Here is an 18,450-nt window from a genome sequence, read left to right as displayed (position 1 = left end):
GAAGGATGTTGTTTAAAAACCTTTCATCTGGTGTAGCTGCTAATTTTTCTTGAACTAGTGGGAGGATTTTTCAGGTTTTTCACCGCTCACCCAACCTGTGAACCGATGTTACTCTGTGGGTCTTTTATAGCTGGACGAGACTGTCAGCAGGCTCCCACCAATCTGTAATATTTAAAGGCATCTAATTTTTAAGAGTGATTTTAAGAACACATTTAAAGGCTCAGGAAGGATGAGACCAGGTAAACGGAGAGCAGCAAAACCCCGCTGAAGCGATGGGTGACACTGGTGGCAGAGCCAGCTGTGTCCTCCATCCCAGCATAGCAGAGCACCCACAGGCTGGCCACCCCCCAAAGGCAGAAAAGAGGCATTAGCGTTTTTATTTTCTTTCAGGAACGAGGAGAAATTATGTAAATTCGGCTTTCAACCTCTTTGCAATGGTCAAGAACAGAGTTATTAAAGATAAAATAGTAAAAAAATAAAACCAGTGGGATTTTTGGCTTGAAGCTCCCCCTGGTGACACGCAGGTGCAGTTCCGTACCGCCCGTACTGGTGAGTTACTAAATGGCAAGGACGGTTGTAAGGGAAGGAGTGGAATTACATTAAAGTCTGACTGCAATTTCTAATGTCAAGGCAATATCTGGAAGGTTTTTACTACTTTTCACCTGCGTGCCAGTGGTTTTCCCCAAATCTTTGCGGTGGTTAGAGCCTGGCTTTCTTCAAAGTCACTCTCGGTGAGATCAGAAGTAAGAGCAGAGTTAAAACTCATTTTTACAGAATCTATGACTCTGATACAAATGTATCTAAGCGTTTAGAGAAGAGTCTACCTTTTCTGTACTTTGTCTATATTTTCCACAATGAAACGGAGTAAACTAATGTTCTTGCTTGTGCTTTCCAGAAAAATTGAGGACAATACTTGTTTTCAGGCTCTGACTGTTAATGTGAGCGATGGCGTGCTTCCACGCTGTAATTACATTCTGGTTGTACTGGATGCTGGCTCTGGGGTATTTGGATGCCGTAGGCAAAGCAGAAGAGGTAAGTTTCTCGCAAGCTCAAGTCACTCACACAAAGAGCCACTAAAGATTTTGCCCCTGATGTTTTGCTGCCCATGGCAACTGCGAAGTGAAACTGGTTGTATCTACTGTAATGCAAACAGTTTGCGGTGCCTGCATTTTATGTTGAATAACTGATTTCTTAACATCGGGGTTCAATTTTCCAGCAACCCCCAAAAATTTAGATACAAGGTTTTAGTGGGTTTTCAGTTGTCAGTAAGCTTAATAACTTAAAATGAAAACATTTCAAATTTAAAATACTACTAAAGATGTCAAAATAATCCTTTCACTGTTTTCACCTTCCCTTTTCTCCTCCCCCAAGAGATCAGTGCAGAGATACTGCCCCAGACCCCTTCTGATATCTAAGCCAGGACTTTGGTTTTGCTGAATTTGTGCAACAGAGAAGCGCTCTGGTTGTGCATAAACATTAGGTACTAAATTGTTTTGTGTTTCTTTTGGGGTGGGAAAACCCACCTATATTATTATGCAAAACTTCATAAGTCACTGTGTTTTACTTTGTCTCACTTGATTCAAGGGATTTGTACCTTCACTTTGTGAAAATTGCTCCTTGCAGCAAAGTGATGCTGTTCTCCATCTCCCGTTGAAGTCACTGTGGTCAGGCAGTTTTGGAGAACCATTCTCCACCAGATGTTTCCGATGTTTTATGGGAAAGGTCACCATTTTCCCAGATGCCAGGGAAGGGTCTCCCCCCAACCTTGCCCCCCGACCAGCATGTGAGTGAGCACAGTTCAGCCCCTGGCTGGGACTAGCAGAGGTACCTGCGTCCTCCTCTTCCTTCTGGCTGCAGCAGCTGGACTTAACAGGTCACCAGCCATCTCTTGAGGGTTTAAAGGTGTCAGCCTGCATCTTGGGGGGACTTTCCATCAGGAGCCCCAGCTAGGGGGTAAACAGCACCTGTCAGTTTGCTCCTGCTTTGCTGCTGGTTTGCTGATGAGGCAGCCCAGCTCCAGGGGCCAGGGTCCCCACGGCCCCCATGCCCCTCCACACCCTGCCCGGTGGACAAGGCCACCTTGCTGCCCAGGCTGGTCTCCCACCTCAGCTTCAGCCTAGTGGGGACCTCACGTAAGCCTGGGGTCTCTGGAAGTTTCTCTGTGCCGCAGAACCTCATGGTGTTTATTCTCTTGCTCTGATACGAAACCTCAGCCCCCACAGGCCGCTGCGCCAGCCCACGGGGAGCTGTGCTATCCCTGCTCCTTCCCACAGCCTGCTGTGTCTGAGGAGATCTCAGCACACAAAAATACTTGCAGAGTCTCAGACTTACCAGGAAGTTAAGCAGATAGAAATGATGAGAGATCTCACGGGGTGTGTCAGTCTAAATAGCAGTAGTTGAGCACGAGGTCAAAGCCAATGCTTCTGAGCGTATTTAAAACCTACAAACCTGTTACATGAGAGAAAGGAACTAGACATGCTTTTCTTGTCGTAAGAGTGCATTTTTTAGGGGAACAAAGTAGACAGTCAAGTTGCAAAATGCTCAGCAGTGTAAGGTCCGACAGCTACATCTGCACAAGCAGAGCTTGCTTCCCTCCCGAGGCTGACTGGCCCCACACAGCTCGCATCCATGCTGCACACCCTTCAGTGCTCCCAGATCATGGGCATCATCCAAAATACCCAGTGGAAATGTTCTCTGGCCTGTGCCTAAACCAGGCTGGGAATTTTCCGGGCAAGAGCCAGCTGGCTCAGGCAAAGCTGGGGCCTGGGCTGATGGCTGGTCAGTGCAGGCAGAGCAGGTCAGTGCCCGGCACTGCCTCCTGGCTCCTTTCAGTGTGGCCGTTAGCTGCAGCCTGCAAGACGGGTTCTCAGGGGCCAGCGTGCATTTAGGAGTCAGGAGCATGGATTCTTTGGAAAAGCCTACGTTGAACACTATTGAAAATCAGGGAAATCTATCTGCTGTCCACACTGCCTCTTCTACGCAGTTACTTTCCAGACTAGAGATGCAATTTTATGTGTACATACAGTTATGTCTTATGAAACAGTAATGATAGGCACGATTCCCTTGGCTACACTTCACTGTGCTGGAAAATGAGGAGCTTGTATGCAATGAGTCAATTGGCACGAATAGAAACACAGGAAATTCAACTTAAACACAAGAAACACAAGACTTTTTTTTTTTCTTCTTCTTCTTTTTTTTTTTTTTCTGTGACAGTTGTCAAACAGTGGAATGAGTTGGCTTGTGGCATCTCCATACTTGGGGGTACTCAAAGTCTGACTGAATACAGTCCTGGGCAACCTACTCCAGCTGACCCTGTGCTGCTGAGCAGGGATTTGGGCTAGACAGTCCCTGGAGGTACCTTCCAGCCTCAGCCTCTCTGTGATTCAATAGCTGTTTTACTTACCATTTATGAAATGTAAACCTTTCATAACATGGTAATGACAAGCACAGTAAAAACTTCATCCCACAGCTGCCTACATTAGAATTTCACCTGTCAGTCTAACGGCTAACATCACACTTTGTGGCAGTACATTGTCCGCTTCTGTAAGAGCACTCTCTACATGTCAGTTTGGTTGATACTCTGTCTTAAAGTCTCAGAATCAAAAGTTAAGATTAGGGTAGGCTGCAAGCCCCAAATAAGTTAGCTCTTAGCAGGAGAAAAACTTCTCCAGCAGCAGGGGGTGTTGATGAAACCAGGAGAGGGACTGGCTCTGGTCTCCCAGAAATACTCCGGTGCTCCTAGACAGATAACTTGATTCATAACTCATATGGCAGGCTTTGCTTTGGGTAGCATGAAACGCCTGCTGCAGAGAGGGAGGGGAAGGGTTCAAGTCATCTTCGCCTTCAGTCTTCTGAAATGGATCCCAGCTGCTTGAGATGATCTCAGCAGCTCACAGGCACAGAGGTGGTGACAACCGAAGAGGCTCATTCTTCCTGACAGATTCCTGCTTGGATGTAAGGACTACAGCTACAGTACCTGTAATATGAAGAAAATGGTAATTGCCTGTAATTCATATGCCACCCATGAAGCAACTGCAATGGGGATAATTTAATGTAAACACTGACCTATCAATCACTTGTTTAATCATCACAATGTTTTTGTAATTTTGAAGGTGTTTATAAAATACTTAAAAGAAAAGAGCTCATTTCAACGTTTACAATATTACTGATGTCAGGTTATGCTGATGCCAAAATCCTATCTCCTTTGTCATCATAAGAAGGATCACAGTGAAGATTATAATTATAACTCAGTAGGGGATTCATCAGCAAATTAACAGAGAAGCTTATAGACTTCTGACAGAAACCAAACAGACTGGATTAATTAAAAGTGAAAGCCACACAGCACATGGAATGTGTATGGCAGAGAAACACCACCTTGGATTTTTGGCTGACCAGCAAGCATTTTGGTCCCATGTTCATTTTAAAAAGTACAACTCACTGGAAAGCTTTTCATTCACACCCTAAAAATCTCAGGCTGCACAGGGTATTCAGCTAGAGATTTAAATCTGTCATTAACGAATTCTGCGCTGTGTCTGCCCCAGACCAAGGAAAGGAATAACAGCCACAAAAAGAATAACAGAAACAGAAAACATGGATCCAGAATATAAACTGAACAGAATGCTGAGGGTACCGTGCCAGGCCTGGGGCTGAAACAGAAGAAGCTGTGAAACAGCAAAAGCTGCTCAGTCGTTACACGCAGGACTTTGCTCACCCATCATGTGCTCAGGCTTCTGCTTCTCAGGATCACAGCTTCCCCTTCTCTGTCAAGGATTCTCTCCCCTCAGGATCGGCAGTAAGTTTTTTCTCATCTGTTTAGGTTTCACCATCTCAGAAAAATCCCCAGGTCAGCCAAAATATAAAGCAGTAGGGCCACAGTGCAGGTGTCCAGGAAAGAGCAAGCAGCTGGATAATGCTGTCCGTTAATGGTGAAGTCAGATAACAATGCCTAAAGAAAACTGAAATACAGTTGCTCAGAAATGGCTCGTGAAGTGATGGAAATGCAAATGTTTCCTAAAGCATTTTCAGTATGGTTTTGAATGCAAAAACCTTAATTTCCTTTGTGTTTTGAACTTGTATAAAAAAATTAAATTAATTTTACTGTAGTATTTCTAAATTTTTATGTTTAACAAACTAGGCAAAATCAAACTTTTTGGTACTGCTAGTATTAAATGTTTTGATGAAATGTTTTTTCCTTTCTTTACTCATAAAGGAAAATGTGAAATTTCCAGGGTTCTTCTAATCACAAGCAAGCAAAAATTGTAAGGCTCCAAAGAACTGCAAATATTCAGCTATTGAAGCCTGCTACTGTCTTTTTTACAAATGCTCTGGCCTGGATCCATCCTGCTTAAACCCAGCCAGGCATGGAGCTACCCCGGGCTCGTTAGAGGCTGCCAAGTGAAGAATCAAGCCCTGGAAGCCTCTCTCTGCTGACCGCACAAGGCATCACAGGCAAGTGCGTTCAGTAGTAAAGTACCTGAAGGTCGGTGGGCATCTGTGCTTAGCCACACGCCCGGGCTTGGACATCCCACAGGGCAAGTTCCTACGCTGCCGCAGCAGCGAGCAGGAAACAAGGGAGATAGAGACCGAGGAAGCAGAGGTAAAGTCAGGTTGGCTCTGACCATGTAACCTTTTTTAACGGGGTTTATAATTATCACAACAAGGAGGGAGAATCACATATTTTTGTACTTAAAAGCAAAATGGAAGTTGCCCAGGGTCTAACAAATAATTGTGCATTGAGCAAAACATTTGCCAGGCAGCATGGCCAAAACTAGTGAGACCGCGGTGGCACTTGCCCTGTGTAACTAAGGGTAGGCATTTCCAGTTACTTGTTTTGATTAAAATCTTGGTGAAATCTGATCCCAGATTCTGTCTGCAGCTGACCTGTGACTGGACCTAAATCCAGCTGCTGGTCCTTGTACGATAATCCGGTCACAGCTGCCAAATACCTGGTACGTCCAATCTGGATGGGGTCTTACATGTCTCATATCTCCTCAAGTCTGCCACGGTATTCAATATTGCAGAGGTACCTATGTCCCCTTGTTCCTTATACGCTGCTTTTTAAGCCTACCTTTCATAGTTAACAGAATCCTATGCATATTTAGGACATAAAAACATCACTCCCTACACAGGTTAAGTTTTGCAGAGAAACTTTCTGAGGAAAAATTACCTGCCCAAAGGGGTGTGAGCTGCAGCTCCAGCGCAGCACCAAAGCTCGCTTGGGCTCTACAGAGCTCATCAGGCTGAGAATCCTAGTCGCGTAACTAAAGTCTACATCAATAAATGTCCCTAGGATTAAAAAAAACCCCTTCTTTGCCATCCAGAGACCCAACCAAACACAAAATTATGGTGAGACAAATATTTGTTTTCACAAAGGGAATAGATCCATTCTCTTTTATTCATGTACATGTATTTTTGACATTGTCAAAATGTCAAAAAAGCTGTTTGCTTTTTTGTTTTCAAAGGGAATCTACAAAATTACCTTCCTCAAAAAAAAAGGTTTGTGGAGGGGCCAGGCTGGAGAGTGAAAAGGTGCTTGTTACTGTTATCAGTGGTACTGCCACACATTGAGAGGTTATTTTGCTGTATAAGATTTCATTCCCCTGCTTTACTAATTGGACTTTTTATCACACATTTTTATTTACGAGCCAATCACTGTAAGCGAAGGGTAGGTAAAAATGCTGCACTTTGTTCTCACTGCTCAGAAGTTTGCAGTTGAGGAGGGGTGTTCCTTTTCCATTCTGTTTCTGCCGCATGCCCTGCCAGAGCAGCAGCGTGCAGCATGTCTGCCTTGCTCCGGGCTGGCTGTCGCAGCCCCCCAGCAGCTGCGTGCCCCACGCTACCTTTGTGACAGATTTTGCAGCAGAGGCATGCTGCTTCATCTGTCCCCACTAGAAACAGATCTCTGCCAGCCAAGAAACTTTTTAAACCCTAATGGAAATTGCCATTCGAATGGAAGCCATTTTATTTGAAGTTAAAACATATGGCATGAAAAAAGAGCCATGCAACTCTTGTGTCACAGTGTACTTTTCCATATCATGGCAGCCGTAACTACCTCACATCCCAAGTAGGTGCAAATCTCAGCCCACTTAAGATCCAAACAGCTCAGGCTCCTTCAGTTCAGCTTCTCTAATACATCATTTCCCCCAACAATTAGTTGCTGAAGTAAAACCCTTTAGAAATGCTGATACATTTGCTTTGAAGACTGGTTTGTGCAGCCTCAGCAGCAGTTTTGGACAGGATGAATTTCTGCTTTGTATTAGAAAAGATAAAGTCTTGAATAACTGTGCTGAAGTAAGAGAAGCAGCCAGGAGAGAACATCAGAGGTTTACCATTAGGAAGTGGGGAAGAAAAAATAAAAAAAAGAGAAAATGTTCTTGGTTGCCACTATTGGCAGGAACAGATTAAAGGAAATTAAATTGGTATGAGACTCAACTCCCTTTCTCACAATAGGATATAAATCACCATTTAATATATTAATGTACTGGGGGCAGAACTCTTTTTTTTTTTATTTTTTTTATCCTCAGCAAAAGGAATAGTAGCTGCGAACAAAGCATTTGTTCCTAGAGACAAGAGGAGGATCACTTTTGTACATGCTCATTGATCTAAGGGCTAGGAAAGGACCCTTATTTTTATATAATTGAATCTCTGGCATAAAGCACACCCTTCAGCCTAATTCTCCACTTGATCCCTACTTTATGTTGCACGATGCCATGTATTTTACAATGCAGAAGTTAAGACCTCATACGAAAGTTAAGATTTTCCTAACCATCCTTAGCCTTTCCCTTCACCTACTTACAGCAGGCAGGATGGTAACATTGTTTTATTTTGTACATAGCAGTCTGTATAGCTAGTATTTGTCTTGTCTCTACTGGTAAATGGACTTAGATGTTGCAGCTGAAATACTGAGCATCGTTGCATATTGTCTTGAGCATCAGCTTTCCCAAGTCTTGACTGATGTGATTTTCTAGCTGTAAAACCAATTTCTTGGTTTTCCCTTCATGGCTTATTTTAAGTTAGTCAGCCTACAGAGTGTCTCAAACTGGAAACATGAACTAGCCCAGATCAGCATGTGGTGAATTGTAAGAACGACAGAAGTTGCCTGGGAAAATGTAAGATATTTTAATATAAAGAGGACGTGCTTAGATAATGCTACTTGTAAACTTCTACGGCCAGTGAGTTCTAATACATATTTTGTGACAGTGGAAGAGCTATTGGCTTCTGTTATGGAGTAGCTGATCCAGGTTTGAAAATACGGCCCTTTATTTGATGGAATTACTGTAATCTTTTGACATAAGGGAACAATTCTGCCAGTCCTGTGATTTTGATCTGCTGTTAGACAGACAGCTGCCTGGCTGCGAGTGGTGCTGGTGTTAAAAGTGAGGGTTTAGCAGTTCCAGCAAACAAACGCATTGAAAGCCATGAAACTTGGCTTCCAGGGAGCTGCTCTCCGAGGGGGGGTCTGGCCATCCAACCTTCCCAGGACCTGCCAAAGCACAGCACCTTTGAAGATCTGCCTGCGCTGACTGAATTCGAGCACACTTAATCAACAGCTCTAAGTCTAGCTCTGAACTATGAAAAATTGGGATGAAAAAATGTCAGCTGAAAAACTTTAATCCTCTCCTGGTGGCAGCCCGCGGCTGCCCAGCGGAGCCTCGCAGCGCTGCCCAGCCTCAGCACCAGTGGGGGAGTCATCGCCGCACGTTCCTCGGCACAAGCTGCTGTTGAGGTATTTGACCAAGAGCCATCCTCCACAGAATCAGCTGAGAAATATTTTCTGGCTTTCTGAAGGATAGTTAGTGTTGGGCTGAGATTGCTGGAAGCTGAAACCTCCACTTCGCTGCCTGCAGGGGCTTCTGCTGCTCACTTGAACCCTGCAAACTTCTGCAGTCTGAGGGCTAGCGAGGAAGGAAGGGACCAGATGAGATGTTTACATACCAGCAGCAGTTGCCTGGGGCGACAAAAGCCTCTCTATTTACTCTTTTGGCTACTGTAAGTGGGAGATGCGGTCCCTTGGGCCACAGTGAGCTGACCCCTGCCTGTGGTGCATGTCCTGGCCAGCCTGCAGAGGACCGACAAAAGCCTTTCTGTGCTGGAGCAGCTCCTCCGTGCTTGCTGTATGGAGCCAGTGCGGCTTCAAGCCACTTCTGAGAGGGAAAAATGGAGTGGGAAGTGCTGTGAGGGAACAAAATGGAAAGCAGCCAGACATTTGCAACATGAATTTTGCTGCTTTCATACAGTGTTCATTGTGATAGTTTAACACTGAGTCTTTTGATGGGGAGAAAGGAGCACGAGACCCAGAATCTGTCATGTAAAAGGCTCACCGTGAGGAATGAGTATTGTATGACTACAGCGAAAGAGAAATTAGTAACAACCAGCAGACATTTAGAAAATTAGTCAGCCCTTGTTGCTTGGTTTCCGAATGATCCCTCACAAACATCTATGAGGCCATGGTGACCTGCTGGATATGCTGATGATCTGATCCAGATCAGATATGTGACCTACATAAACCTGTCATATTTGCCAGTGCTTCAGATCATTCGTCTTGATTTAGTCATCAGCACTTGTGAAAGAGATGCATGTTAGAGAAAAAAAAAAAAAAAAGTAGATGAAATTGCATGACTGAATAATATCTTGGTCTCATAATCATAACATCTAAATTTTTTTCTCCTCCTCAGCCTCATCTTAAGCACACATTTTTTTTTTTTTTTGCTGATTTATGGCTTGCTAAAGTGTCAACATAGTTTAAACCACCACACTGGTGCTTCAGATTCTTTTTATTCTAAATGTTGAAGGCCACCATGTCTGCTGGCCTTTGAAGACTCCATCAGCTGTGAAGGACAAAGTGACAGCCTGACTTGGCTTTTCTTTGGATAATCTAAACAGGATTTTGAGAGGACCTAGTGTGCCAATTTTCTGTGTTGCTTTCTTTATCCCATACCTCAACTGTTAAAGCCACATAGAACATTAATTTACAGTATTTCACATACATTCACTGTAAATAAACAGTAGCTATTTTAAGTTATTTATTTTTTATAACTGGAAATTCAGATCAATCACGGAAGCTGACTCTTGTTTCTCCGAGATCAGTGAGAGGAAGCCCCGTTAACTTTGGGAGCAGCAGGACCAAGCCCTGTGTAGTAACAAGTGACCTGGTTGTGTTCAGACTCCTTGACCACAAAGTAAGGGCAGACCTTTGCATGTCGGTTATCAAGCCTCAAGTAATTAGTTTGCCATGAAACTTCGGTTAACAAAAGCTTACAGGCACGAGTACCATTCAGAATCCCTTGAGTGACCCCCACAGAGCAGCATTTGTCAGTCTTTCTCATCAAAGAACAACCTAACTTTTAGAAAACTTCCAAAGGCTGTGTCAGGCAGACTGTTCTCAGTTGCCCGCATCTATAAAGCAAAATTTTCCACATCCATTTACTTTTATTTTGTCTTCTCTTCCTCACATTTGTTTTCTGTTTGGTCACTCATGCACATGGGAATTGTCAAGGTCCGGGTCCATGTGGTTTACTGCTGTCATGTCACAGATTGCTTTTTGATGTTCTTTGGGCAACTGGTGGCTCAGGGACCACTCAGGAGAGTGGCTGCCTTGGGACACACCACGGCTGCCACCCTCGGCGAGGCTGGGCCGCTGCTCTGGTGCGGGGTCTGCTCGGAGGCAGGGCTACCCTCCTGCCACGGGGGATCTGCCGTGATTTATGAACGTGAGCATCAGCAGATGAAAGAATTGTTGCCAGGTTGGCGGACTGAAGCCATTCTTGTAGGCGGGAATGCAGAAACACAAGGAAAGGTATGTAAAACACATTTTTCTCCTTGCATACAAATATCATGTCGCGGTCGAGCTCTTAGTTCATACTCGGTAACCCCCCACTGATCGCTGTATGCCACAATTGTATTGTATCGATGTTAACATAGCACTCAGGAACCTGCACCAGGGATTAGGACCATGCCACATTAAACCTTGCTCAAACATTTAACAGAATTGGGTTGTTGCACTGGGGAAGTCCCAGCTGGGGTGTAGCAATCAAACCCAGGAACAGATGCAGACTGCTAGGGAAGAATGCAACAGCCTTTGTCTCAGCATGTTGGTAACCAAAATATTCTCTGGTTGTTTCTTAAATTCCGTAACGGAGAATTTTGAGGAGGATTTGGAAGTGGCTGGGGAGGCTGGCAGTCGTATCTCTCCAGCATTCAGTCCAATGTGGGAGAAAGGATGAAAAAGCTCATTTAAAAGCCTAGCAGTCGGAGCGCTGAAGCTTCATAGCTTTTTGGCGAGCTGAATGGTAGAGGGAGGAGGGCAGCAGCTGGGGAGGCAAGTAGGGTTAAGGACAGGGTCAGCGCATTTTAAGGTGTTACTAACAAAAGCTTAAGCACTGAACTCTGACTGGTATGCAAGGAGAGCTTATCTAAACCACCCAATTAAGTAAAAATGGATTAAAGGTTTCAGGAACTGGTTGTACAGATGAGTGAGATAGAAAGCAGGTCATTTATGCAAAGAGGAAACAAAAGAAGGCTTAAAATAGGCATTTGGGAAACACTAACATTTTTCTGACTGATTTACTGTCCTGCTCTTGCATGGAATATAAACCTTTCTGTATTTCAGCTGTTTAAAACAAAAAATGTATGTAGTAGGAATTAATTTTTTTTCTGGACAGACAAATTAATTTTTGATCAAGAAGGTCAAAGTTCCTAGGACGCGTGTTTCCAGTGTGTGTTCAGGGGGTAAGCCCTGAGTTTTACCATAACCAGTAATGACAGCTGTGTTTCTGATACTTTCACCAAATGGGACAGGGGGAAGACAAGACATCGAAATAAATTCGGTAGTGTAGTTGGCATGCACCTGACAATGAACATTGGAAAATTACTAAATCTGCTTTCTCTGAACTTTTATGAAGAAGAAAATGCTGAGAGTGGGGGCTGGTTAAGCTGTATTCTGTTGTACTGATAAAAGTCACAGAGAGGAAAAGCATTTAATAATTGCTCGGCTGCTATGGAAGGAGGTTTCTGCCAGGCAGCTGCTCCCGCGGGCTCTGATGGTCCTCGGCTTGTGTTGGAGGTGGGAACAGCAGGAAGCGTTTTGTGCTTTTTTTTGGGTGTGTGTGTGTCTCCCTGGAGCAGGGGGCTGTGCTGTGCCTGGCTGAGCTGTGCTGCAGTGCCTGTTGCAGGGAGAGCCTCGGTGATCTCCCCTAGCACTGACCCGCAGAAGGGAGCATGTTTCCTCACATGGAGCACTCGATGCTTCTGGAAACATCTGGCAAAACATCTTGTGAAGTATTGAGAGTCTGTGTTAGTTCCATTGTACAGATGCCCAGCTGAGCAAGAAAGCAGTTTCTTTTGTAACAGGAGTGTGCAGGCTTTGTTTGTCTTACACAGTATACGGGTTTTAAATCTGTTACATCTGCAGGCAGCCAGCATATTCTTTTAACTGCAGTGACAGTCCTCGGGCACCGTGCACCAGTGGAGAGTGACCGAGACATTTACGATCTGCCCCTGAAAGCCCGGTAGAAAGATGCCCCATTTCAGCAGCAGCAGTAGGTGCGCTAGGACTTGCTCTGCAGGGCAGCCCGCTCCTATGCCTCCTTCTCCGGTGACTGAATTTTCTTCTTTGACATTTCTACGCACCTGGGATGTGATTTCTATGCAAGATATTGTCTGTAGGTGTACCGGTCACATACAAGCGATGCTCCAAGTGTCTTGATTTTGGAAATACAGTAGCACTTGGTCTGATGCAAGCCCTTAATCCCCTTGTTTTCATCCCTTTTATTTGGGAACAAATAGAAACATACATACCTCACATATATATATGTACGTATATGTCACATATATGTATATATAGATCGCAATGGCCACAACCCAATTATGAGTTTGTACGTTTCCCAAAATTAGTATGGAAATGCTGATTTAGCCTGGCCCCACAATTTTATGGAGTGAAAAGCCACCTCGTCCCTGAGATCAGCCTCACAGGTGCAATTACACCCTCCATCTGTGTTCCAGAGAACGCGAATACAGTATTGCAGGCACAGCCTAATGCATGGTGAGTAATTGAGGACCTCTCCTGCTTTCTACAGCCCTTCAAAAATGACAAAGAATGGCCTCATACTGACACCAGGTGGTTCCTCTGCACCCTCGCATGCAGCCCACCAGTCCCATGGATTCTGTGGGTCAAGATTTCTCAAGGGATCGCTTAGTCAGCATTTCCTCCCCTCCTTGGACTTTGTGGGCACAAATACCTGGTAGAACTTCTCAGTCCAGACCAAGGCAAAGAAAGTGTTCAGCACCTCAGTTTTGTCTATGGCTAGACTGCTCACCTCACCGAGCTGCATGTCCACATTTTCCTTGTTTTTCTTTTACTGGGAAGGCGGAGGAAGAAACCCCTCTGTAGCTCCTGACACCCTTTCCTAATTTCAACTCAGTCTGAGCCTGAGCTTTCCTAACACCATCCCTGTATTTTGGGCCAGTATATTTTAATATATTCCTCATTTTTACCTTGTCTTGAATTCTATCCACTGCACACATCATCTTTTTGGCACTGGAGCACTGTCATGGGGTCCCGCTTAGCCAAGACAGTCTTCTGCTACAGCTGCTTCTTCTCCTGTATCAGTGTGGGTCACACCTGTGCCTGGAGGAGGTTGCCCCTGAAGACCTGACAGCTCTTCTGGGCTCTGTCACCTTCACAACTGCTTCCCACTGCATCCAACTTAGCCAAAGACCTGTGGTGGATGCTGTTTTTTCATTTGTTTTGTTTGTTGGGTTTTTTTCCTGTTGTTTTTTTAATTCAAAAATTCATTTCAGCTGGGGAGAAAACCCCACCAAATCAGGAAGAAGTTTCAGATAAGTCAAAAAATACTTGACTGACAAAATCAAACCAGAATGTTCCATAAGAAAGAAAAGTTCTTTTTCCTGTTTAGTGGCATGAGTACATGATTTTTGTTTTGATATTCTCATTTTTGCTGGAGGAACCAGAACATATTTCTTTTAGGATTGGCATAAAATAGACAACATTATTTGGCCATTATCCTCTTTGGCCAGGTTTGTTTGCTTGGTAATTTCGAAGTGATTCGAGTTCTGAGACTCTGAAAATCAAGCTGCTTTGTCTGTGGCTCAGCTACACCTTTCACTGCTTTCTGAAAATCTGCAATGTGTTTTTGACAGAGAGAGGATCATAAAACTGAATAACCCTTCAAACTTTAGGGAATTCAAATTGCCAACCAGACTTCAGTCCTGGGTTTGGCAAATGTTAACACCGTTCTTTGGACAGTGAAGTGGGGTGAAGGAAGAAGTGTTAAATAGGATGGGGAGCTGCTTTAATTACTTGAGATAGGGAGATGCCTTAATTACTGATATTTTTTTCCCCCCCCCGGGAGACATTTAATTCAGGAGCACTTGTTTTTTTCATATCTTGTGACACTGCTTAGCCTTGTAATCTGGTGCTCTGGTCAGATGGAGAGAAGCAAAAAGACAGCTGTTGATTAAACAGCATAGATGTTATTTTGTGACCGCAAAAATGCCAGAAAGTTGTCCCATTCGCACTCATAATTTATAAGTAATCTAGAAATATGCTTTGAGGGAGTGACTTCATCTAAAAAGAATTACCAGTTCAAAGTGTATTAGTGCATGGCTGCTGAATCTGGCTTGGCATTAAGGGTTTCTTTATCAGCATTAATTGGATTAAATTACCTGCAGTGAAATACGAGCCCTTTGAGGAAAAACAATTCTTGTCCTGCTGGCTTCAGAAGCACGAAAAGGAGGGGGTGGGGAAAGGGAAAAAGAAACGGAGCAGCAGCGTTCAGACAAGCTTTGTTGTTAAGGCAGAGCGAGGGAGAGCTGGAGCACGCTGGAGGGATGCAATCATCGCCAGCGAGCGGTGGGAAGGGGCAGCCTGCGGGCTGGAAGGGGTTAGCTGTCAGCTCTCCCAGGTGAGGAGCAAAGCCCCAGCCAGGGCGTGACAGCGCGCAGCAGCAGCTGGGCTGGGCACAGTGGGAACTGGGGACCAGCGGGATGGCTCGGACCCAGGAGCCACCTCCGCACCAAGGGCAGGGCAGGCGGGGGCAGAGCAGCCCGAGAAACGAACCAGCATCAGGACGGTGCAGGCACAGTGCTTCAGGAGGGTGAGGGGTGCCCACAGCTTCAGTTACCCGCTGCCTGGAATAAGGGACACTGATGGGACAGGGTAACTCTGGATCAGCATTTGCAGTCCTCCCTGTTTGCCACTGAAGCTTGTATAGTTTACATGGAACCAGTAACATGATGTTTCTAAGTTGGATCTCTGTATGTACAAACAGTATCTTCTAAAATATCCCCCATATATCCCCCCAAATACCCTGGCTTTGGTTTGTTTTGTTTTGGTTTCTTTTTCTGCGAGCAAAATCTTAGCGTCTGTATTCGTTGCTCGTCTTTACCGCTGTGCTTCACCAATGAATAGAAGCGAACCCCAAAGAAGAGCACTGGTGCCTAGTGATTACTATTTGAGAAAGCTGAGACCATGAACTTTGTTACCAGTGTATGAAGATTGAAAAGATGGGAAGGAAATACCCTTTCTAATAAATTAACATTACCATGGCAGCAGTCGTAGAAACGGTTGGGGTGACCTGAATAATAAGTTTTCACTCAGTCTCTAGCAGAATGCAACCTTTCAGCAAAGAACCCAGATATTGCTAAACAAAGATACTGGGTATGAATAGATTCAGCTTATAAAAAAAATACCTCTGTGGATATAGCTCCACCTCCGCTACCTGCTTATCCTTTGCTTTCTGTTGACAAAGGGCAGGGCACACAGCTCCAATAACCCTGCTGGAGCGACAGGAGCGCCGCTGTAGCGGCCCCTCTCTGGAGTTATTTTAGCTGAGCAGGAGATGTGGATGAATGCACCACTGTGCTCCTGGGCATGCCCAGCTCCAGCGCCCAGGGCCTTCTGACCACTCATGGCAGCCACTGTGGTGCAACGTTACGTGGCTAGGTAAGCTTTTAATCTAAGAGTATGATTGCTATCATTGAACTAGGTATTTTTATTACCCCAGACTTTTTTTGTGCTGTAAATGTCTGACGCTTTGTGCATGAAATGTCTCTTTTCAGGAAAGCCACCAATCTTTTCTGTCACACATGTTCTTCAGCTACTGACAGGAATTTCATTACCTGTACGTCGATTTATGCTAACTTACTTTGCTGTGTAGCTGGGCATCTTACTTCATAACGCTACACATAGGGTCAGTTAACTCTGACAACCTGATGCCATCAGCACACCCTGAGGCCTATGAACAATGACACCAAGCCCTGTGACCACTTACTGGTCAGTGCAGGAAAGCACTGGAGTGCTGGAGAAAGCATTTGGAGCCCTCGCTTCCAAATGACACTGTGGCATTAAATGACTGGCAGAGGTAAAGGCAGGCCAGAGAACAGAGGTTATAAAAAGTAAGTAAGACTGATAGTTGCCTGCTACTTGAAAATCAGTGAGTAATGCTCATTGATGTCATTCCTCTCCATTCCCTCCAATTTTCACTTTGATTATTGCAATTAAACCACATAGCCAAAAGTTTTCACTCCTGCCAAAAATAGCACTCCATGAAACTTCATCATACTAACTGTGTATCACATGCCTTCTTTTCTGTCCGTAACTTTCCCTCTTTCATCTTTGAAATGTTCCCTAAAGAAGGCCACATTCTGGCTCCCAGCAATTCCTCTCTGAAGTACTGAATAGTAGCTGCTAGATGGGTACTGTGAACGCACAAGAAATGGCTCTGCAAGTCCAGAGGTAAACACAGGAGACAAATTCGCCCTACAAACACAGCATCACTTTGAAATGAATGTCCATTAACCTATAGTTTGATGAAATCATATTTAAAGTGTTTGTCTTACTAAAGGGGGTTGCTAAAGAGGCCAACTTGGTGGTAGCTGAGCACCCTAAGTGTTTCTCCATGTATCACAGTTACTTAATTGGAAATGGTTTGATTATTGCAGGGCACACTAACTGCAGCTTGCAAGCATTAATTTATTTGCTTGTTTTACATCTGAACAACAGTCTCCCAGGGAACCAAGTACTCTCATTTGTGTGGGAAAAAAAAAAAGAGAGAGGAGCCCGGAGCCCAGCACAGAGCAGTGATGGCTCCTGTTGGAAGTCGAGCCAGCAGCACTCCCCTTGTACGACCCATTGTAAGATCTGGTTTGCAGCTATTTGTAACTTTGTTGGACTGGAGTAACTTATGTTGTAAGATCCTGTTTGCAGCTATTTGTAATTTTGTTGGACTGCAGTAACTTCTGTTGAAAGTTTTTTTTAAGTGATGCATTTGGAAAAAACTATCTCATTTTGGAATGGTGTGGACATAAACAGTAGCATCTAGGAACCTCCAGGTTAAGTGGTGCTGGGACCACAACTCTTGAACATACACTATCAATTCCTCTCACTCGCAGCTTGAGGTAATCTGGCTCTTGCCCTGTAAACCTTTCTGCATACAGGGTCCATCCCTTTTTTGAAAATTGTGCCTCTACAAGTGTTATGACAGTGGGGTGCTTGATTATCCAGCTGCTTTTATCTGAAGTAGCTGGGCTGCAATTTCTCCTCCACAAACAGAGGAACTGATGCATAAGGGAAGCTTTTTTTCTGAGAATTAGAAATAGTGAATAGAACTATGTATGATCTACAATGAAAGAAAAAATGTTTCCATGTTACAGAAGTAATGTCAGAAAACCTAATTCAGGCTTACATTTTCAAAATCATGCATTTTTGACTAACAGTGATGTTACCACTACAACTTTTTTTGTCAAAAACTAGGGGAACCAGAAACTAATCTTGCGTGTTTCCTGTTTAGATTTTCTTGAAAATAACAACCGTTCATCTCTTGTCTCTCCTCTCTGTCATCTTTTTAGCTTGATTTTGACTCCTTTTTTAGCTCGAATTCTACCACACCAAGGTGGAGTGGAGAAGGTGGGATTAGGCCCACTCATTGAGCCTGCTTGCTTGTACTAAACACGGGACAGGAAAAATAACCTTGCAATTTGATTAGTTTTCATAGAACCTACTTCATTTGTTGGCTGAAACCAATCAGCAGCAGGAACTTCACAACTTTTGTCAAACCTAAACTTCTAGATACCCCATGGTAGGTATTTACCCTTTACATCCAGCCCCACATGGTATTCAGAGGTCAACAGAATGCCTTCTCCATGTGAGAAATGATTCAATCTGGTCATGGCTTCAGCGCCAGCATTCCCCCTCTGTTGGATGCAATGCTGTCTTTGTGTCAGGACAGCTCTGCAGGTCCTGTGCAGACTACAGGGATGCAGGCTGGAAAACACCTCTGGTGCATATGGGAAGGTGTGATGGTGGGGCATTGGGTCCATGTGAGCAATGACTTTCAGCAGATCTGTCTCAGAAGGTTGAAATTCTGGAAGAATAATTCCCATGTCTACTGTCTAAGCCTCGAGACCTTTTGACTTACTTGAGATGGTCAGTAC

General features: G+C 44.4%; 2 protein-coding genes across 2 annotated transcripts in view; one reads left to right on the top strand and one right to left on the bottom strand.

Annotated features, from left to right (window-relative positions):
• Positions 1–18,450, top strand: part of PPP1R1C (protein phosphatase 1 regulatory inhibitor subunit 1C) — a 54,076-nt gene that overhangs the window by 33,553 nt on the left and 2,073 nt on the right. The gene's annotated exons all lie outside the window — the stretch shown is intronic.
• PDE1A (phosphodiesterase 1A) overlaps positions 3,804–18,450 on the bottom strand; it is a 249,081-nt gene continuing 234,434 nt past the window's right edge. Inside the window, exons 20-21 of the transcript XR_008748561.1 lie at positions 4,712–4,955; positions 3,804–3,976 (exon numbers count right to left, since the gene is read on the bottom strand). The gene's annotated coding sequence lies outside the window, so the exon portion shown is untranslated. The remainder of the gene's footprint in view (positions 3,977–4,711; positions 4,956–18,450) is intronic.

This window comes from Falco peregrinus, chromosome 8 (genome assembly GCF_023634155.1).
Source record: "Falco peregrinus isolate bFalPer1 chromosome 8, bFalPer1.pri, whole genome shotgun sequence".
NCBI lineage: Eukaryota > Metazoa > Chordata > Aves > Falconiformes > Falconidae > Falco > Falco peregrinus.
Note: the sequence above shows the minus strand (reverse complement) of the source record. Positions and strands in the feature narration are given on the sequence as shown.